General features: G+C 40.3%; 1 protein-coding gene across 3 annotated transcripts in view; it reads left to right on the top strand.

The window, feature by feature from the left end:
* ESRRG (estrogen related receptor gamma) overlaps positions 1-18,337 on the top strand; it is a 657,690-nt gene that overhangs the window by 33,886 nt on the left and 605,467 nt on the right. For 2 of the 3 annotated variants that reach the window (XM_033200764.1, XM_033200761.1), the window contains exon 1: positions 12,443-12,559. The exons of the other annotated variant lie outside the window; for it this stretch is intronic. The gene's annotated coding sequence lies outside the window, so the exon portion shown is untranslated. Of the gene's footprint in view, positions 1-12,442; positions 12,560-18,337 lie in introns of those variants that run through there. 3 annotated transcript variants of the gene reach the window in all.

The following is an 18,337-nucleotide window of genomic DNA, read 5'->3' as shown; positions in this document are numbered from 1 at the left end:
AAATAAAATAAAATAACATAAATAAATAAATAAAATAAAATGTTATTTTAAAACACAAACACATACACACACAAGAATGGAAAGAAAACTTGTCAAGGTAGAATCTACATGACTTTATAACTAAATGAATGTGCATGTGGGTGTGTGTGTTTGCTGATGTGGGAGGTGGAGTGAGGTAGGAGAAAAAATCTGAGATAGATTTGGTTTGGAAACATTATCCTACAGATAATGATACCTTCAGCCAAGACTTGGAGCCAAGGAGCTAGAACCATTTAGAAAGTTGGGCCAATAATTCATTCAATTTTCTATCTTGTCAGTTTGAAATGCTCATGGGCATCTATGTACTAATGGTAAGGAAAGAGGCTGAGATTTCAGATCTAGAATTAATGATTTAAGAATCATTAACACGTTTCAAAAATAATGACTAATATTAGTTGAAAGCTATGATCACTGTGCTAAACATTGCATATACATTATTTCACTGAATCCTGTCAGCATCCCTAAAGGTATTAGCTACATTTCACAGATGGGGAAAACTGAGGCACAGACAGATTAAGTAACTCGCCTTAGGTTACCTGATTAGGTGGTCAGGAAGGGTTTGATGGCAGGCAGTTTTATTCCAGAGTGTGTGCTCCTTATTCTCTTTTGGACTGTCTCCAAGGAAAAGATTCAAGTCATGAAGTTGGCCAAAAGAACCCGGCAAGAAAGAGGGTGTGTCTCGTAGAGGCATATTTTAGGCTAACCATCAACACTTTTTGCTTGACTTTCTCGTTACCAATAGGTTCCTCTTTGTAAAACAAATGGTAAGCATTCCAAAGATGGTATGCCAGTGAATGAATGATTAGATGTTAGAGGTTCAGGCTTTGTGGCCATAAAGTAGAGGAAGACTAATGATATGGTTTGGATGTCTGTCCCCTCCAAATCTCCTGTTGAAATGTAACCCCTAAGGCTGGAGGTGTTTGGATCATGGGGGCAGACTCTTTATGAGTGGCTTTGTGCCATCCTTGGGGTAATGAGTAAGTTCTCACTCTGAGTTCACCCAAGATCTGGTTGTTTAAAAGAGAGTGGCACCTCCCACCTCTCTCTCTTGCTCCCACTCTCGCCATGTGATGTGCTGGCTCACGCTTCACCTTCTGCCATGACTGTAAGTTTCCTGCGTCCTCACCAGAAGCAGGTGCCAGCGCTATGCTTCATGTACAGTCTGCAGAACTGCGAGCCAAAATTAAACCTCTTTTCTTTATAAATTACCCAGTGTCAGGTATTTACAGCAATGCGGGAATTGGCTAATACAACTAACTGGCTCAGGATAAGGTTTAGACTCCAACACTGTCCTCCAGCAAGGCACTGTAACCCACAGTTCATGAAGAAAACTGGATGCACCGGAATCACCTGGGGTGATCCATTATTCAAAGACAAACTCCCATTTCCAGCCCTGACCTATTATAAAGTATTAGGGTCAGCCTGGCATGCTGTGCTTTTAGCCAGATATCTTGACTATATTGACCACTCAAATTCACTTGGGAATGAAATGTATTTTTGTCATATAAAGTATAGCCTTAAAGAAATGATACTGGTTTTCTGTATGAGTCCTAAACCATCTATGAAGGTGATTTTAAAAGAGAAATTCCCAGAATGTCTAGAGCAATCTCAGGATCACTAAAGTAATTACATAGCTTCCCCAAGTGACTATTTTGAAGGGAAATACTTATTTGGAGTTGCAGTTTCTGGTGTGTTTAATAAATACCACCTTCATTACTAAATAACTCATTTCACAAATGCATTTTTTTTTTCTGGATAAAAAGAAAATGTACAGGAACAGAGCATTCGTCCCACATTATTACTATAGATTCTCCACTTCATTGTTATTCTCTGTGTTTGGAGAGGAATTGGTCAACTGGGTCATTTTCTGAGCTTGATGGGCCATCGTCATCCCTGCTTAAGTTTGAATTGTTCACAGCACTTTGACCTTTACAGAGAAAAGCTCTACCTGGATGCAAACCATTGTTACTGTATAGTGGAGTCCTTGTACAATTGTGGGGAGGATCCAACCAACACCTGTGTTACAGGCTGGCTGCCGTTAGAACTCTAGAGAATGTTTCTCAGGATCTTGATTCCACTGATGGAGAGTCTGAATCCAGGCAATGGCGAACATTTTTGCACCAGAGATCTGAAATTTTATATCTCAGCCTGGTCTGGTGTTGGTGGCTAGAAAATAGCTTCCTGGGCTGATGTACCAGTCCTTGGTAAAATTCATGGCTGTCCATATTATATTTGATTTCACAGATACTGTTGGAAATATCTACCACATATGCTTTATCCCACAATAATTACCCAGAAAGTTAAAAAGAATTAATTCTAATTTAACAATGTTTTTACTTAACATTTTTTTTGCTCTGCTCACAGATCTAATTGCTGTTATTCTCACTTTAGTTTTCTATAAGGTAGGAATAATATCCACTTCATTAGCTCATCATGAGGGATAAGTAGGATTAGCAAATATACTCTCAAAGGGCCACTGTGGAGAAGATACCTTCATTTGCATTTCTTTCTTGGCACATTTCTTGTTAGCCAGTCATTCATTAAGACCCCATGTTTATTGAACACCTACTCTGTGCCAGGCACTTTTCTTGGTTCTGGAGATATCACCATGTAAAAACAAATACCTGAAGAATGCCCTCATAGAGCTTACAGACATAGAAGATGAGACAGTAAACAAAATAAATAAGTAAACTATGAAGTGTATTAGAAGGTGTTAAGGGCTATGAGGAAAAAGAATAAAACAGGAAAGTAGGTGAGGACTGAGCTGGGGGCAAGGTGATGTTTCTGTTTTAAATCAGGTGACATAGGTGGTCCTCCCTAAGAGGGTACTACTTTAACAAAGTCTTGAAGGAGCGGAGGAAAACCATGGCAACATATATCAAATCACATTCCATGGGACGTTAGTCCTGAGAAATGCTGAGCTAAAAATGGTTTCACCATTCAATCTCGTTGGAAATAATAAGTTTTGGAAATGATTGTAGGCACATTAAATAATTCGAAAAAGCCTGGTGGAAAGGAACCTATTTAACTCCAAATGTAGTGAACAGTATTTCCCTCCCTCCCTACTACCCTCCCTTTCTTCCTGTTTTCCTTCCTAATCTGGTAGAGCAGCTAGACTGTAACTCTGTAGCAACCTTCAAATGTGGATACACTCCTACTTGCCCATCATCAGTGGGGCTTCTGAGGCAGAATGCTCCAGGAAGAGCATCGATTCTGGAATCCGCGACCTCACTATGAGACTGGCATGTGCCACTTTGTCCCCGAGCAAGCTTAGCTTTCTTTTTGGCTTTATCATCTATAAATTGGGCATAATAATAAAGCCAGCTATGCAGGCTTGTTGTAAAGAGCAAATAAAATCAGGTGTTAAAGTACGTTCTAAATAGTAAAATACTACAAATATAAGTGTTTCATGATGTACTTTTTCATTTGCTTTTCGGTACTCAGAGAGTCAATCCACTGTTATGACTCTGTCTAGGGTTCATTTATAAAGAGCTTGCCAATGGAGGGTTGAAGGAGAAGGGATAAGCTTTATGAGTCTGTGAAAGTGTAACGAACTGTCATGTTCTCAAAAAGAATCCAAAACTTCAGCCCTATTTACAACAGGCTCCAGTCCACAAAATTAACTGGCCACAGGCCCATTTTCCTACATTGGCCAGTGATTCTCAAACTTTGGAGCACACTAGAATCACTTGGGGATTGTAAAGCAATACTGTTGCCTGGTTCCCACCCTCAGTTGTTTGACTAATTGCTATGGGGTGTGACTGGGGCATTAGGATTTTAAAAAGCTTTCCAAGTGATTCCAATGTGTGGCAAAGTTTAGGAACCACAGTCATAAATTAATCCCTGTGATCATTTTTTTTTTTTTTTTTTTTTTAAGCAGCCTGGCCAAAAGAAATACTTACAAGTTGATCATGGTTATGAATCCATGAACTTGATTCTTTTCTTATGGGAAGGTAAGCAGTTAGGAAGAAAGAAAGGAAGAGAGGGAGGAGAATTGCTTTTATCAGCTGCCTACTTTGACAAGGGATTATGCGATCACATGCATTACCTCATTTAACTTTCCCAAGAACCCTGATACTTAAATATTATAAAATTTCCATTTTGAAAGTGAAATACACGATCATTGAGCGCTTAGGAAAATTCCTCAGGAATTTGAAAACAGGACATTTGGTTGTGCAGCCCTCCTTTAGGTTTACAGTGGCTTCTCCTACCGTCATTTTCTTTTTCTTAGCTTTCTGGCAAAACCTGGTATTGAGCATTTACATATCAGTGTCAAATGAAGTCAGTGTTCTTTTCTTGCCCGTAAAGTCAGCCTCTGAGTTTTAAATCTGATTGGGAAATGACAGTCTTTATTCCCTACAAGAACTGTACACATAAGGTAGCAGAGTAAACAGTAAATGTAGGAGTTTTATAATAGAGAGGTGCCTTTTTTAAGACTTTTAGACAGGGTGGAGTGCAGTGGTGAGATCATGGCTCACTGTAGTCTCATCCTCGTTGAAGGAAAAGGGATAAGTTTATGAGTCTGTGAAAGTGTAAAGAACTGTCATGTTCTGGACAGGAATCCAAAACTTCAGCCCTATTCACAATCCTGATCCTCCCACCTCAGCCTCTTGAGTAGCTGGGACTACAGGTTCACAACACGACACCCAGTTCATTTTTAAAATGTTTGTAGAGATGGGGTTTTGCCATGTTGCCCAGGCTGGAAAGGTGCCTTCTAAGCAAAACATCTGTATGTAGCCTATGGCCTAGCAGTAAGGCTAGCCCAGGTTTTTTCCATTTTCCAGTTCATCTTAAGCATTTTCAGAGATTTGAAACAGATGCAGGCAAATGTTCTCCTTGATCATTGTTTATTCATTTAGCATTTATGGAGCACCTACTGTGTGTTAGGCACTAGGAATAAAAAAATAACTAAAACATCTTTTACACAAAAGGCAGCAAAGATAGACATATTAATAATAATTAAAGCGTAAATACCATGATACCAGTGTGTGGATGGAAGTTGAGAGGAAGGAGAGATCAACCACAGTGGGCTGTCATGGGGAGGGCAGTGGGAGGCGTCATCCTGGAGGAAGTGGCTTTTGAAACATAAGATTGTGTTCAGTCGATCCACCTCTTGGGCAATCTCCTAAACACCAGTGCTCTAAGGATTGTTACCTGAGGATTGTTGGAGGATGCTAGGGCAGTTATTAAGGAGGAAATCCAGGTTCTGGGAAGATGAATGACTTGCCCAGGGTCGCAAACACAGTAAGAGGCAGAAATGATACTCACACTCAACTGTTCTAAGTTTAGTGTTCTTTCCATGATGCTGACTTTCCTCTGCTGGTTCAGCAACTGGCAGGTCCACATAGCTGAGAACGTAGTTGGTAGCTTGTGGCATCAGGTGACATCTTGATTATTTCTTCCAGTTGAACCTGGTTGCCAAGGAAAACTCTTTCTCCCTTGTAAAACCAGACAGTGAATGCACTATCTCAAATAGAAAATTGAGTCTTGAAATGCAAGAACTCCAGAAAACTCACAATATAAAATAAAATTCTGAGGTAGATAGTTTTTTTTCAGAAATGTATGGTAGAAATACAGTTGTCTATAAATATTTAAAGTCACAACACTATTTTTCCTTGGGTGTTATATAATTTCATATTTTAAAAATAAGAACTTATTCAAATACATGGAGCTTTATTTCAGACTCTCCTAAGTCATCTGCAGTTACAATTTTTTCCCACTTTTATTACCAGCTTAAGCCATCACTTATTTACTAATGATTCCCAAATAAATGTCTTCAGTCACAAATGTCTTCTTTAAAAAAATACGTTTTAGGCCGGGCGCGGTGGCTCAAGCCTGTAATCCCAGCACTTTGGGAGGCTGAGACGGGTGGATCATGAGGTCAGGAGATCGAGACCATCCTGGCAAACATGGTGAAACCCCGTCTCTACTAAAAAATACAAAAAACTAGCCGGGCGAGGTGGCGGGCGCCTGTAGTCCCAGATACTCGGGAGGCTGAGGTAGGAGAATGGCGAGAACACGGGAAGCGGAGCTTTCAGTGAGCTGAGATCCGGCCACTGCACTCCAGCCCGGGCGTCAGAGCGAGACTCCGTCTCACAAAAAAAAAAAAAATATATATATATGTTTTAAATGTGGACACAGAGTCTTGCAGTGTTGCCCAGGCTGATGTGCACTGGCTATTCACAGGTGTGATCAGGGTGCATTGTAGCCTCAAACTCCTGGGCCACAGTCATCCTCCCAAGTAGCTGGGACTACAGGCATGTGCCACCATGCTTCATAAATCTCTTCTAAATCTTTCCCAAGACCAGTGGAATCTGGTGGTTCCAAAGGCCTTTAAATCTAACATTTTAAACCAAATTCATTATTTTCTTACCAAAACCTTTATTTGTATCTCTTTAATATCCTACCACTTTAATTCAGTTGCCCAAGCCAGACATTTAAGTCTGTTGATTTCAGTTTCCTGCCAAATATCCCTCCAGTTCCTCCTCCCTCCCCATTGCCGTGGTCCGGCATCAGTACCCCATTCTTTGCCACCTCAGCAACTGCAGTGTACTCCTAACTGTGCTTTCTGAAACAATGCATAGTTTTCTACACTAATCCACCTTGCTTAGCACACACATACTTGCCTAACTGGCTTAAGCAAAAGCAGAAACCTCATTTTAAATCAATATGCAAATCTTTCTAAAAGACTCGTTTGTTTTCCCATGTCAGTTAAGTAAAATACCTTGAAAATAAATGTCTTTGATGACTGAGGCTTTTATTGTGTCTCAAGGCCATCATTCTGAATACTGGTGATTATTATACACTATCTATGTTGTGGCCATGATGACATTTGGCTTAAATGAATGTGTTATTTTTTTTAAGTTCAATTTTTAAATAAATGATTCTTACATCAGTGGTTCTTAACCTTTCTGGGGTCATGCACCCTTCTGAGAATGCGACAAAAGTTATGGATCTTTTCTTGAGAACAATACACACACACACACACACACACACACACACACTTTGCCTACAACTTCAAGAGTTTCTTAATTCATCCATGGATCCCTAGAGCTATAATGAACCTGGTTAAGGAATTTGCCTCATGTGAAACTGTTTTCTTGTCAAAGGCTTGATATACATTTCTATTTTAAACAGATGTTTGAATGAATTTGGTCCTGGGTGAGGTGTGATTGGCTGCCTACTTTCCCAGAGTTTGTACCATGTCTTTTGAGAATGGTCTGTGGAGAGGGCAGTTTATTTGTATAGCCATCTCAACTCTGCCCTTCACTAGCTACAGGACTTTGTGAAATCCTATAACTAGCAAGATGTGTGGAAATCAGCTTAGATTCTCAGCCAAGGGACCTGAAATCTTGTCTCTACATGCTCTGCCAACTTGGTAAACTTTCCAGAAACACAACTCAGATGTAAGATTAGGCACACTTGACATAATAATATTTTGTTGTTTGGTAGAGTCTGCCTCATTTCCACTACTTCATTTTATCCCAATAAAAACCTGATGAGAAAGTCAATGAGTTGTAATTGTTCAACACATGAGGACAAATAAGGAAAAGAACACAGGCTTACTCAGTTACAAACAGGAAATATGCATACAGTCTCATTCTGATTCTAGCTCCCAGGTCTCTGTAGACCTCTGTTCTTCATGATTTAATTCAAGCTACACATGAGTTGAAGACATCCAGGCAAAATAGGTTGGATCCATTCATATCAAATTAGGTCTACACAACAATTTGATAGTGTTAGAAAGAAAGTTTTGGACACACATGAATAATGACTAATAACATTTTGAATGATATGGTAGGATACTGGTAAACATGGTTATTGATAATTTCATCTTGGGGTCTGGGTGCAGTGGCTTATGCCTGTAATTCCAGCAACTCTGGAGGTGAAGGCAGGAGAATCGCCTGAGGCCAGGAGTTTGAGACCAGCCTGGACAACATAGCAAGACCTCATCTTTACAAAAAAGTGTAAAAAAATAGCTGGGCGTGGTGGCACATACCTGTAGTCCTAGCTACCTCAGAGTCTGAGGCAGGAGGATTGCTTGAGCCCAGGAGTTTGAGGTTACAGTGAGCTATGGTCAGGCCACTGCACTCCAGCCTGGAATACAGAGCCAGGCCCTGTCTCAAATAATAATATTTGTATTATTAATAAGAAATACAATAATAATAATTTATCTCATATAAAAAAGGACAGTTTTGTAAAGTGTAGGGTTTTTATGTTTGTTTGTTTGTTTGTTTTTTTTTTGAGACGGGGTCTTACTCTGTCACCTCAGCTGGAGTGCAGTGGCACAATCACCACTTACTGCAGCCTTGAGTTCTGGGCTCAAGCAATCCTCTTGCCTCAGCCTTCTGAGTAGCTGGGACAACAGGCACACACCACCATACCCTGCTAATTTTTTCTATTTCTTGTAGAGACAGGGGTCTCATTACGTCGCCTAGGCTGGTCTCAAAATCCTGGGTTGATTCGGCCCTCCTGCCTTGGCCTCCCAAAGTGCTGGGATTACAGGTATGACCCACTGGAAAATGTAGGGTTGAAGATATTTTTACATGGACTTCTTTTTTTTTTTTTCTCCTGAGCTACCTTTAACTATACACAGGAATTAGAAACATAAACTTGGCTAATTTTACCTGAGCTCTCCAGCATTTTTTTTCACATCCTTCAAAAAAACCAGTCTCACTCCAGGCTGAGTATTCTGTCTCTCTCTCCTTCTCTCTCACATCCTGTGTCATACTTGTAAGCTTGGAACTGGAGGGACCTCGGAGATTGGTTCAACCCTTCCGTGTGCAATTAGGGAACTGAGACTCAGAATGGTTAAATAATTTGCCAGAGGTCACACAGCGAGCAGTAGCAGCAGCTCCAAGATGAGATCACATATCTCCTGCCTATGAGTCCTTATTTGTTTTCCTATCTTTCAAAATGGAAATTGTAATACCTTGACAGTCAAAAATTCAAAATATAGCAGAGAAAGACTCATAAGAGCTATAAAGTCATAATAAGTAAGTTTACAGTAGCTTTTCAAGTACTACAATTATATACCTGCTTACCCAACCCACTCCCCGTAGAACGCTTCCCTAAATTGTTTTCTAGGGACTGTCTAAAATATGGAGAAATAAGCTTGTCATTTCTTCAGCTGAAAGGATAACACTTTTGCTACATAAAACTTTTAATTTCTGTCAAATTGAAAAGTGGCATTCTAGATCTCCATAAGGCAATTTTATGTCAATTAATGCATCAGAAGGTATTTAATGAGAGCCAGTGTTGTACTTAGCACTAAGGTAAACCCGAAGAGAAAGTGGAAAAATGCGTATTTGTTCAGAAAGGAATTGGGAAGTGAAGAGGGAGTCGAATGCTTGGACACTGGGATTGCAGTATGAGTCAACAGAGTGTATGAGATGAACAGTGGGTGACCAGCCTGACTGAACCATGGCTCAGTGACGACAGTAGTTGAAAATAAGGTTGAATAGGTAGGTAGGTAGATAAGCAGACAGCTTGATAGTGAGAGCTCAGGGCACTTGAATTTGAACCCCAGCTGTGTAATTTTGAGCAAATTATTCAACTTCTCGGTGCCTCAGTTTTCTTGGCACAGAAATGGGGATAATAATATTTCCCTTCCCATATTGTTGAGGAGGTTTAATTAGATTTACAAGGTCTAAGCACGAGTAAAGTTTAGGGCATTGCCTTCTATGTCTTCCATCTACCTTAGTAAGCATTTTTATGCCCTTTGGTTTGGTTGGGAAGTGAAATTGAACATGCTCCAACAATATTAACTATTATATTTTGGGTGAAGCCAGAAAATAAAGACTGGAAAGTAGTCTGCAGAGTTTGAACTTGAATAAGCAACAGAGAGCGGTTCCTAGGCAGAGCTGGATTTAGAAAATCTGGGCTTAGAAAGGATCTATTCAAACCCCAGAGTTCTTGGGTATGCTGCCTCAACTCTTTGTTAGTTGCTCAAACATCTCACCCCTGGGGAAGGAAACCACTTGGCTGCCTGAACTGGCATGTGGAGTGGTGACAAACAGCCTGGAAGATATTTGTCTGAAAAGAACAAAACAAAATTGCATTTCAGAGGATTAAAGTTTGTCAAATTGTTATGGTTCTTTCGCTTTGTGGTGAGTCTTTAAGGGTCCAATTCCAAGGTTAATAAGTAAAAAAGCTGGAGAACTAGGTTGGTAGATTGAATATTAACGAGTACCTCTTGGATAGTTACTGGAAAGTTACCAATAACATCTATAGTAATCTCTCCTTGGGTTCTCAATAGGCCTTTGCCCTCTTTAGAAACATCTTTGACTCCGGTAACATCTAAGCACCCGACAAGACTGCACCAATTCATCCTTCTGACATACCAAGGGGACAAATAAGCAAAGCGAGCCAGAGAAGCTACATCCAATTGTCAAGGTGGAGAGACACAGGTCAAGTTTTGGGATCTGGACATCAGTCAATAGTCCTCAGACCCTCTTAGTCTAGTTTCTCCAATTCAGATCATCTGGTCTTTGCATAATTACAATAACTTCCCTGTGGAATTTGCTAATGATTCTTGGACTGTGACTCTAAAGGGAAAAGATCTAGCAAGTTACTTGCTGTTTTCATTAAACTTAGCCAGCCTCTCAAATAGGTAAACTATTTTTAAACCTTCAAGCAGCTGCAGATTATTATGGATGAATTCAAAAGTTTTTATCTCAATCGGCTGTGCTTTTCAGATTCAAAACTTTCCTCGTGCTTAATTTTTTTGCATCCTTGGCCTCTGCTGTCATCTTTTAGGCATTTGGAATTAGTAGGAACGGTGACTCCACCAATACATGATGGTGACAAAGGTCAACTACAGGTTCGGGGAAAATAAAAATTCCTAAACATTCTGTTACTCCAAATGGATAATTATTGATAAAGCAGAGCAAAGCATTTGCCAAACCTGGTGCTAGATATTTATTTATCAGGAAGATGCCACATGTTGGGTAATATACACATTATGATTAAGAGAAGCTACGTAAAACATCCCAGACAATGTACAAATAGCACAAAGTAAACATTAGAAAAAGAAGTAATCTGTGCTTTACCTGTCATGTGGCCACACCATCTAAAAATGCATTCTCATATTTTCAGAAATAAACGTTAAGGATTATTCTTGAGACCACTCCTGCTTATTCTGAGCATAATTATATAAATGACAAATATAGTGAATAATTAGCAATAACATCTTTGTATTGAAAAAAAAAAGTTTTCCCGCTGTTGTAGAATGAGTTAAACAAAACCTAGTTATCCTTCCTGCCCTTCCAGACTCACCTGGTGGGCCAGATGCCCGGAGCCCCCCAGATTTTATGATGTGTCAGCTGAGTTTCTCAACTAGGGGTTTGGGCTTCTCTCTGGGTCTCTTTCTCTCTATTTGTCTCTCGCTCTTTCTTCCCTGCCCCCTCCCCATTTTTAAAAGGCGTTAAAGAACATCTCTGGGAAACAAAAATAGCTCCAGTTGTGAGAGGCCTACACACCGGGAATGCAACTGAGAGATGCAAGTCAGCAAGTGCGAGCCGCGAACATGAGTGTCTGGCCCTGGGTGGATGCTCCTCGCTGTCTTGGTGCCGATTCTCTGTCTGGGCCTGGTGGGTAGAAGGGAAAATGGTTTTTCAGGGTTGGGAGGTGGGTTGGGTAGGTTTGGGATTCCTAGCGGAAGGAACGGAAACCCCAGCATTCGGGCTGAGGGGGCTCTTCCTTCCCCTCCCCCCACGTTTTTCAAATTTATTTTGCCCAGGCGGGGATTGGCGACGGTCAAAAGGGAGCAGTTGGCACTGAATGTCACCCTGAAGGTAAAATGAAAGACAAAAGATGAACGCATGCTTGCTTTCCGTTTGCAGCGGCTGCGGCGGCGGCAGGAGCAGCAGGATTTAAAGGGGAAAAAAATCACACGCATATGCACACATATATACACACCCAGAGGCGTCAATTATGCAAACGCAATAATGCAATCAAATCATGACAGTGCCGGGAATTTTTTTTTAGAAAAATACAGATATTTATTTTTAAAAAGAGAGAGAAACGCATGCATACAGAATCGTGCACATACCACGTAACCACCCGAGGAGAACCTGGCAGCCTCTCTCTTCTTCTGCCAAGTTATCATTGAGAAAACAGACAGGCATCATGACGTCCTGGGTCACAGGGAGTGCGGACCGACGCTACCAAGAGAAAAGGGAGGCGCCTTGGCGCTCCGACTAGCCGCGGGCGCCCCTCTGCCCCTCGCAGCCTGGCTCGGTGAGTGCACAGCCGCTCGGGACGCGGACCCCGGGTGCCAGGCCGGCCCCGCGCCCGCGGGGGCAGAGCGGGGGGCCGTGCCCTTGCCAGCAGCGGGCCGGCCAGCACCCCCTCGCCTGCCGAGGTCGCGGGAGCCCAGTTAAAGGAGGCGTGTGTAAGATGTGCAATGTTCCTGCATGGGGGTTTTGTAGACTTTCATAGCCAAAGAAACCGGCTTCGGCTTCTTTAAAATCCCCGACGACTCACCTGATTAACCTGCTGCAGTTCTGACCCTGCCAAGGTAACTGGTCCAAATCCTTATCATCAACATCTGGAGACAGACATTTGCATCTGGGGCATTCTTTATTTGCAGTCCTGGTTGAAATCTAGATTGCTACCCCCTTCCCCCTTCACTTGCTTAGAGTCTCTTGGAAAAAAAAAAAAAAAGCAACCCCTCCCTCAATAACACAACCATAAGTACTGCCCACCTCTTGTAGACTTGCCTTACCATGACTGCAAAACTGTCAGCGTGTGTGCTGGAGACACAGATAAATTCTAATTGCAATTAGATTTGTTCTTTAAACACCCCTCCCATCCCCCTTCCTGGATAGACTTCAGTGCTTGGTAAAGTGGCAAAGAGTGAGGGCAGAGTTAGGGCGCTGGGACGGGAGGGGTTAGGGTGAGGGGATACGGAGCAGGGGTCGTTGGGGAGAGGGTGGTGCCAGGAGTTGAGGACTGCTGTCATGGGCTGGAAAATCCTTCTGGTGATTGCTGCTGCTGTAGTCCTAGGTGTCTCCCTCCTGTCCTCTACGCTTCTTTCCCTCCCTTCTCTCTCCCCAACCCTTTCACCTTCCCGAGGGAGTCGCTGAAGTTGCACGGAGGTCACCCGATCATCATTTAACTATTTTAAACTATCTACCTCTTTCTACCCCTCAAGTCTGTTAGAGCCTCTGCAGGATAGACCCCTGCACCCCTTGTTTGGTGATGGGAGAGTCTCAGAGACAGAAAGACACAGAGGGCAAAGCTCCCCTCCTCCCTTTCTCTTCCCTTCCGGCAATCTTTTCCAAGCTGCACCCCCTCCCCCTTTCAGAATCTTAATGAGCAATTCTGGAAGAGTCCGGAAGGGCCTGGAGAAAGCCCCGCATGCCTCAGTGCTGTGGAATGATTATGTATGTGTTTATTTATTGTGCTTGCCTCGGTTATGTTGTGAATTGCCACATGGGTCTGCTTATGTTAGGGAAGCACGTTTGCTATGTTTGTGTTGTAGTACCAGAACCAGTGGCTGTGAAATAAGACACAGACACACACAGAAATCAAATGATTTCACTAACATAAACCAGAGGGCAATGTTGAAAATAGCACCCTCTCTCTCTCTCAAAAAAAAAAAAAGACAGGAAAAAAAGAAATTCTCAGCATGTGGGTTAAGAGAAGGTGTTAGGTCCATATGACCTCCTACTACTTTCAAAACACTCCTGCTTAATACTTTAAGTCAGGATCAAGAGACCTGCGGATGTTGTGAAGTATGTTTCAGAGCAGCTGAATGACTTGGTCTAGTTTTGAAGAAAAACTCTCGTTTGTTTCTCACGCTGCCCAAAGACCAAATAGGGGAGTGTGTTTGGAAAATGCCCAAATTCAGAAGCAGCAGGAGAGAGAAAAAGAGTCGGAAATGTCTTAGAGAAAACGACAGAAAAATGGGATTGAGGAGTGATTTCAGGGTTCTCTCTCTTTTTTTTTTTTTTCCTGTCCGGCAGATTTGATGTTATCAAAATGAGTTAACCAACCTGAGAAACAGTTCTGTCATTGTGGGAAAGGGAGGGAAATTTGAACAATTCTCAAATCTGAGCTGAGGAATGCCTGACAGGAAGAAGAGACATGAAAACACTGATGGAGATGAAGTGACATTGATGGGGTTTCATCTCCTTCAAATAGAAAAAGAATCAAGTATATAAAGAAGCAGGCCTGGATGATCTTTTAAGCGTACATTTGTCTGTTACGCATGGCCTTGTTATTCTTACTAAAGCAACTCTCATAACTCTTCAAACTTGCATTAAGTAGAATTAAACGTGTGTATATCGAGAATGGTATCATACAGCACATAAAACTGTCCATTGACTGGGGTGATGAATGTAGATAGAAGATCGTTCCTTTTCTTTAATAAATCAAAACAGCATCGAAGTCCTCGTGCATGGTATATACTGAAACCTGCTGGTCTTCTTTACCGGGAATTGCCTGGGGAGCCAGGGGAGTTTCTGATGGGTGTTGCTTTAACAAAATAGAGCAGATCAATCGATTAGGTTTCCGTGTGTGCTGCTCAATTTATTCTGTACAATTTTTCCAGAAATTAAAAGGTTACCAAGAGAGTGTCATGTCCCCGTCTCTGACTGAGCACCACTTATTACCGCAACAGTATTTCAATATTAAGTGATCTTCAAGATATTTCATCTTTCATTTTGAGTTCTGAATGTGAATCAGCATGAGAATGGCAGTGCAGCAAGATAAGGTATAACTAACCCGGCAGACAGCTGAAGGGCTCCTAGGAAAGTGTTGTGGAGAGGAATATCTAGGGCTGTTCTCAGTAACCTTGTTTACAGGGACATTTCAGTTGCAGCTAGAATTTTAGCAAGAGCCTGCCAGAGGTAATGGGCTTATGTTTGAAATGGATCCTAAGTGTCTCTTTTTTCTTCTGCACAGACATGCTATGCACCTTAGCTGAACACTCAAGACAAAACTTTTCTGATGCTCTATGCCATTTTCCAATGCAGACAAATCCTTGGATGAGTGTGTCATAGGAAAGGGGTTATTATGAAGTTCTTCTTTTGTTTACAGATGTGTCAATACAAGTAGCTTTAGTCTTTTTTTTTTTTTTTAATGTCTTGTGTGCTTGACTCTGTTAGATGCAAAACAAATCATCCAAGGAGGTTAAAGTATGCTTTATAGATTGACCTATGAAATTGGTTTCAATTAGACATTGAAGGTGTCATTATCCTAGTAAAGGGGATTTATGATATAATATAGAAATTCTGTATTTGTTTCAAAATTGTTGGAAAAATCTGGGAATAGGAAGATTTTGAGGGAAATGCCAAAAGCCACATTAATGAAGAAAAACGCTATTGAGATACTTTTGAATAATAGACAGGATATGTAATGGTCAACCACAAGATAAAATTTTTACACAGTATTTTTATGGCTTTAAATTGGCTGCATTGTAAACTAAGCTTACTACTCTATTAAGTCATTATACTTTTCAATTATTTAACATTTCTGGCCAAGCTATCTTCTGTGGTCTTTTTCTGTACACATCAGAAATGATGCATACAATAGTAGTTGTTTGTTGTTAGCGCGAGGACTTTGTGATGGAACAAGCTTTAATTTAAACTTTTCGAGACAATATTATGAAGAATGCACAGAGGAAAAGAACGTTATGGATATAATTTGAGCCCTATGAAATGGGGATAGCTACAGCATTGAAATGGACCTGATGCAATTTGAGTTATTCTTACTGAGAAACCTTGACAGTATCAGCCTTCTAGGTACTGTGCTTTTGGAAATACTACATATCCATTTAAATGCAGATCTTCACTTTTCTCCAGGGAGCGGTTGGCGAATCTTTCAATTGAACCATGAGTATGACAAAATCAACTGAAAAATTTTCCATGAACAATAGAGTCTGTCGTTTTTAAGTAATGATTATCAAGTTTCATAATATTGTGATTTTTTAAAATTCATTTAAAATATCTTTATAAAGTCAAAATAATGTACCGGGGCTTCTTGTGCAAAGGAAGAGGTTTTCTCTTGTCACTTTGTTGTCAGTTTGTTAAAGCTGGGAAATCATCTGGCTTTGCAATTCAGTTTTTAGGTTGGCACTGCCATCCCAGTAGAGTAAGTGGGCTTTAGGAATCAGAGCAAATAATTATAAGTAAGTTCTACGTGTTCTTACCCTCTCATGCTAGTGGATGAGAGTGTGGTGCTGTAGGAGAGTTTAAAGATCTTTCTCGGCTGGGCATGGTGGCTCATGGCTGTAATTCCAGCACTTTGGGAGGCTGATGCAGGCGGATCATGGGGTCAGGAGATTGAGACCACCCTGTCCAACATGGTGAAACCCTGTCTCTACTAAAAATAAAATATTAGCTGGGTGTGGTGGTGCACACCTGTAATCCCAGCTACTCAGGAAGCTGAGGCAGGAGAATGGCTTGAACACGGGAGGCAGAGATAGCAGTCAGTCGAGATTGCGCCACTGCACTACAGCCTGAGGACAGAGCGAGGCTTTGTCTGAAGAAAAAAAAGAAGAAAAAGAAAGAAAAAAATCTTTCTCCAGAACAATCTTTAGATAATTTTGAACCTAGTTTATAATACGATTTTTGTATTGGAATAAGTGGTGGTGCCAAAAGGGAGAGCCAGAGCCCAGTGGGCCTTCTTTTAAGAGATGATTGCAGAAAGTAATATAGCCTTTTGAAATAGAGGTCAATACACACAGTCTTATGGTTCAGAGAACCAGAAAAATTCTTGCAAACCTTGAAGCAAAAATTCTTGGTAGTATGTTCCTGATAAAAATTTCTGTGAAATTATTGCCACTCTTTATGTCTATCACACAGAGAATGAAATTTTCTTTTTCTTGGAGATTAGATACCATTCATTTACTCATCCTTGATTCACAACCCATTGTGAAAGGCCAGTCTCTCCTTACCTTGCCCCCTGCACTGTACTGAGGATAAATCTCATCTCCCATTCCTCTTTGACATGTATACCATATACAGATGTTTACTGGTGTATTTATAATATTATGCTTGATGATACCTATAGTTGTGAAGAATAATCATTTATAGTTTTAAATCAGGCCTTTATTTATATTTCTATTATGAAGGATACTTTGTTCATTTAAACAAGATAATGATCATAGTTATCACACACACAAAAAAGGTTGAATGTGTTTGGAACACCTGTGGTAAAATGCAAGATACTGGGGAGTCAAAGATATTTTATTTACTTATATGGCTGTTTCTGATGGTGCATCTGCTAAAATAAACAACCTGGACACTTAAAAGGATGTTAATGAATGAATTTGCTCATTTTACTTTTCCGATACAAACAAAATTTTTTTTAACTTGGAAAATATGCATACCTGACAGCGATTGTTTACTGGTTTGAAGATTTAAATTCAGGTTGCCAACATTATGTGATGTATAGCAAAACTTTTGCATTCCTATTCTGATAGATACTAATGGAATAGAATATAAACAATGTTTCCAGATATCTATGTTACAGAGTGGTTCGTTTAAATTTGATCTCATCCTAAGATATATTAGATTAATAAGTCTGATTTTATGACCAGTGTAATTTATATTCACAAATACCTATTTTTATTAGCACAGTTACAGGTTGTAAGCAAATTTCCATATATGTTAAGTACTAACAACAAGAATAACTAACATTTCTGTAGTGAGTTACAGTTTATAACGATACATTATCTACAAGCTGTTCTTTAGAAGAATATTTATTGCACTTTCTTCCTTAAGAAGGCAATCAGTTTTTACATTGTAAACATCATTTGAAAATAGGTCCTTTTGTCAGCGTTCCCTCCCTTCCTTCCTCTTTCTTTCCTGTTTCTTGTTTTGTTTTGTTTTGTTTTTTTTAATCCATTCTTCCATTTTTCTTTCCTCCCTTAATGGGGAAAAAACCTAATGACTTTTTTTTGGTGGAGCATGTATAATTGCTTATTATACATTTCTATGAAAGAAGTAGAGGTAGCAAGCAATCCCACATGATTTTTGGAATATATCTTCTGCTAACCAGTGTTCTTGAGGAAAATGTAAGGTTGCAGAAATCATTTCATGCCCTGTATGTTTTCAAACATAAATCAGGAAAATTGTTAGCGAGTTATAGCTTTTCTTAGAGACTGTAGCTATAGTACTATAGTAAACATGGGCTATATATTTTTCCAAGTTATTATGTGTGGAGAGAAATCTGAAGTTGGCTATTTAGATGAACAGTTTAATTCAGTTATTAGAAATTCATTTTCTATTTAGTATGAACATTTATTTTCCTAAGGTTGCAGAATTGGGATATAATACCTGATGATGGT

The sequence above is a fragment of the Trachypithecus francoisi genome, unplaced genomic scaffold (assembly GCF_009764315.1).
Source record: "Trachypithecus francoisi isolate TF-2019V2 unplaced genomic scaffold, Tfra_2.0 Lachesis_group5, whole genome shotgun sequence".
NCBI lineage: Eukaryota > Metazoa > Chordata > Mammalia > Primates > Cercopithecidae > Trachypithecus > Trachypithecus francoisi.
The sequence above is the reverse complement of the archived record's forward strand: the minus strand, read 5'-3'. Positions and strand labels throughout refer to the sequence as shown.